A 5,185-nucleotide genomic window follows, 5' to 3' on the forward strand; every position below is an offset into this window, starting at 1 on the left:
TAATTATCGAGCTTCTCTGATGGTCTAGTGGTTAAGAATCTGCCTGCCAATGGAGGGGACATGGGTTCTATCTTTGGTCCAGGAGGATCCCACATGGCTCAGAGCAACTGAGACCGTGCGCCACAATTACTGAGTCAGTGCTCTAGAGCCTGTGAGCTGCAACTACTGAGCCCATGTTCCACAACTACTGAAGCCCACGTGCCTAGAGTCTGTGCTCTGCAACAAGAAAAGCCACTGCAATGAAAAGCCCACACACGACTAGAGAGGAGTCCTCTCTCATTGCAACTAGAGAAAGCCCGTGCACAGCAGTGAAGACCCAGCATAGCTGAAAATAAATAAAATAAAAAACAATAAAACAGATTATCTGCAAAGTATCTTGCCCTAGATATTAACTACAAAGGCAGAACTAGTAGCTTTAGAGTAGGGAAATCTGACAGTGAGCACCCTGACCAAGGTTAACATCACCAGTAAGATTTATCACCATCATGTACCCGCTAATATGATGAACTGAAGATGCATCTCTTCTGTAATATTAATGCATAACCCACTGAATCAAACCCAAATGGAGGGGTAGTCTACAAGATAACTGGCCAGTATTGTTCAAAAGTGTCTAAGTCATGAAAAACAAAAGACTGAGGAACTGTCATAGACTGAAGGAAACTGAAGAGAAATAACAGTGTGGGATCTGGACTGGATCTTGGACTAGACAAAGAACATCACTGGGAAGGGCTTATAATGGTATATCAATGTTAATTTCCTGGTTTTGATCATTGTATTATGATTACATAAAGTATTAACATTAGGGGAAGCTGAGTGAAGACTGGGAACTATATTGCAATTTCTTTGAAAGTCAAATTATTTCAAAATAAAACCAAAAAAATCTCTCTACTTGAGGGATTTCTTGAAGTATTGCCTTTTGCTCTTTAGATCTACATATTTTCTTTTACTCTGGTGATACCCCAAAGACTGGATTAGGGGAAAGATAATAGACCAGGCCAGGGTGCCATCTTGTCAGAAAATGAAAACATTTCCTAGGCTTCATGTATTTCAAAACACTTCTTTCCCCTTTATTTTGTTTTTCAAATTAAAAAAGTTAATGTTTGTAACAAGTCAAACCTTTAATACAAAGGTATATAAATTAAACAACTATTTCTGTTCCCCACCAGGGCAATCAAAGTTAATTAACACCTTGTTTTATATCCCTCCACACTTTTCTTTGTTCATATAAACACATGCATGCATATATACACACATAGGTATTTTAATTTTAAAAAATAGATTCATATACATTATCCTGAAATTTTCTCTTTTAAACTTAACAATATACCACAAATATCTCCACAAATGAAAGTTCTACTAACCCTTCAAATTTCGTAATCATACATTGGACATATCATATGTGGTTCAGATATTTACATATTTTTTCTTCTGAGCTTTTTCCCCCTAAATCTCCCATAAACCACCTACATCACCCACCTCCCCCCAACCCAATGCATACTCTTCTATACTTTTCTCCATGCATATGAAATCTTACACAAACATATGATACATGTTTATCACTCATAGATACCTAGGAGCATTTTGTAACTGATTTACAAAAACAGAGTTATGTTTTACACACTTATTTTTATCTTGCCTTTTTCACTCAAGAAAACATTGTGGAATTTCATTCAAGTTCACTAGCATAGTTTTAACCTGTCCACCTTAATGGCCATATATATATTCTATGGAGTGGACATACTATAGTTCCTTCCCTCTTCTAATATCCCTATCTCCTTCCCTCTTCCAATTTCCAGTATTTATTTTGATTTCAATGTTTTTGCCACTAGGAACAGCATCACAATAAATGTAGATGTCCTTTATGTATTGGGGTTTTATTTCTAAGAAAAGATCCCCTAAAGTGAGTACTTTCACTTATAACAGATGTACTTTCAGTTATAATAGACATCAGGTTGCTTCTCAAAAAAACTATAAGAATTTATGTTTCTACCAGCAGTAGCTAAGTTCATTCTTTGTTTCTGACAGCAAAAAGCATTCCTGATCTTTCATGCCAGCCTGATTGCATACCATTATCTCATAACTTTAATCTGCATTCCCCAGCAATTACTAAGGCTAAACATTTTTTGATGAGCCCATCAGTCACTTGGATTTGCTCTTCTCTCAACTATATTCTTTGCCATGTTTCGTTACTGGGCTATTTTTTCTTGCAATATGATGAGCACTTTTTCTCTAACTGACTCTGCAAATATTTTTCCCCCAAGTCATTGTTTATTGGCTGTTGATGGCATCTTTTGCTGTGCAAAAGACTGAGCTTTTCATGTAGTCAAATATTCATTTAACAGATTTGAATGTCCTGTGTTGGTAACATTAATCTCCCCCAGTTTCTAGATTGTACGTGTAGTCTCCTTTTATTTCAAGAATGTTATTATTATTTTAAAATTTTAAATCTTAAGTTCATCTGGAGTTTTTTTCATATGGTTTGTGCTGTTAGTTCAACTTTACTTTCTTCTTGATTAAAATCCAGTTGTGCCAGAATTTTTTTTTTTTTTAGATAAACAGTTCCTTTCCCCTACGGTTTGAAACTGTACACTTTCCATATGTGATAAAACTCATATACACTGCAGTCTATTCAGTATTTACTATTCTGTCCCATTGAGGTATTTATCAGTTCTTTTGCTAATACTATATTAATTTGCTTAGGATGACTTCATCTTGTATTCTGACATTGGCATGAAAATTTCCCTTTTATACTTGTCTAGATTCTCAAGCATTTATTTTTCCATATGGAATTTAAGATCATTTCACATAAGTTTAAAAAAAAAAAAAGGGAGTTCCTTGGTGGTCTAATGGTAAGGATTCAGTGCTTTCAATTCCTGGTCAGAGAACTGAAATCCCATAAGCTGCAGCGGGGGAAAAATCAGTGGGACTTAATGTAATTCCAAAAGAAGTGCATGCAAATTTTAAGATGTTTATGGAGAAAATCTCTTGATTTCTATACCCTGTCTTCTTAGAAAATTACCTTTTTAACTCAAAAAAATCATAAGTCTCTCCATATATTGATATACAATCCCATCATCAGCAAAAGGGAACAGTTTTACCTTTTTAAAAACCTTATTCATAACAATTATTCAATTTTCTTTTTTATCACCTTCACTGGAACTTCCAAGATAATCCTTAGTAAAAATAGATGACAGTGGACATCTATTAAACTATTAAATTCTTGATTTTAAAAAATGGTTTCAAAATAAATAAATAATGGTTTCAGCATAACATATACTATAGAGTTTTGGTAAAGAAACTCTAGGTGGTTATCATCGCTTATAATTTAATTTGTATTTTATTAGATTAGAAATGTTTATAAATTTCATTAAATGCCTTATAAGCAACTATTGATAGCATCTTCTCTCCTAAGTTAGTTTTATTGATATGTTTCCTATTACTATTGTATTGGCTCTTCATATCATGATGACTTTTCCTTGGTCATTATAATATATTACTGTTTAGGTATACTGGTAAATTCTGTTTTCTATTATTCTCATTATAGTTTTTGTTCCTATATTCATGAGTAAGGATGGTCTGGAGTTTCCTGTTTTCCAGCCAAATCTTTATTTGGTTTTGGTGTTAAAACTTGTTCTGGTTTCATAAAATAAATTGGGGAGCATAGTCTATAGGATGAAATATTTTAACTAACACTGGAATTACTCTTTCTTTAAAAGTTAGGTAAAATGAATCATGAAATCGTCTAGGCCTGGAGCAGTTTTCGATCATGAATCTTTCACTTTTCCAAATTCTCCAATGGTAACTGTTCCATCATTTTCCACTATGTACTGCAATTTTCATAGCTTGCATTTTGCTAGAATAGCATCTATTTCCTGTTTCAAAAATATGTTGATCTATAGTTGCATGAAATATTTTATCTTTTTTTTTTTTCTTGCCATGCCTTCCAGCTTGTGGGATCTTAGTTCCTTGACCAGGGATTGAAGCTGGGCCCTTGGCAGTGAAAGGGTGGAGTCCTAACCACTGGCCCACTGGGGAATTCCCCTTATCATTCTTTTAAATACATCTTTATCTTTGATTACATTCTCTCTTTCATTCTGGATTAGGCATTCTTACAGGGAGACAAATCTTGAACAATGTGACCATCTGTTTTCTTATATAAATGACACGGCAGCTCAAAGAGATGGACTTGAATTGGAATGATGAAAAAAGTTGGATATCAGTGTCCAGGACACTAGCAGGGAAATTTATAGGGAAGGGAAAAAAATCAATGTTGCTGAATTAATTTGGAGGGAAAAAAAAAGAAAGGAATTCTCCTTTACTGGTCTGTACATGAAATATTTCTCAATTATAAAACTCATAAAAAGTATCTCTCCTACTAATTTGCTGCAAGGTATTTTAAGCAAGGCTAAGAAAACAGGAATAGTTCACAATATATCAGGGCCACACTACTTTCTGTGTGCATGTGCTAAGTTGCTTTAGTCATGTCCGACTGCAACCCTAGGGACTGTAGCCTGCTGGGTTCCTCTGTCCAAATCCAGGCAAGAATACTGGAGTGAATTGCTGTGCACTCCTCCAGGGGATCTTCCTGACCCAGGAATCAGACCCTCGCCTCTTACATCCCCTGCATTGGCAGGCAGATTCTTTACCACTAGTGCCAACACTACTTTCTATTAAGTAATGACTATGCTGAGTCATCATTTTGTTCACTGAATGTTAAGTTGTAAAACTATTCCTTAGCTTTGTTTTCAACATTGAAAAAGGCAAAACAAATAATGTTTACTTATTTAATAATATATTTACATACTAAAATAATAAAGGCAAAATAAGTGCCTTTTTAAAGTTAAAAACATTTAATAAAGTTTTTGACTAATTTAACAAAAGATATTAAAAATATTATTATTCAGAAAAGGGGCCAACAACAAATGTTATGGCCATTTACGTGTATTACAAAAAGACAGAAAATATACTGGTTTAATATGTTAAAGCTTTTAAAAAAATAGTTGGGTACGCTATTATTATTATTGTTGATGCTTGTATTGTTAAAGGGTTTCTCAGGTGGCTCAGTGGTAAAGAATAGGCCTGCCAATGCAGGAGCTGTGCGTTCAATTGCTGGGTTGGGAAGATCCCCGGAGGAAGAAATGGCAACCCACTCCAGTATTCTTGTGTGGAAAATTCCATGGATAGA

The sequence above is a fragment of the Bison bison genome, unplaced genomic scaffold (assembly GCF_000754665.1).
Source record: "Bison bison bison isolate TAMUID 2011002044 unplaced genomic scaffold, Bison_UMD1.0 scf7180017864280, whole genome shotgun sequence".
NCBI lineage: Eukaryota > Metazoa > Chordata > Mammalia > Artiodactyla > Bovidae > Bison > Bison bison.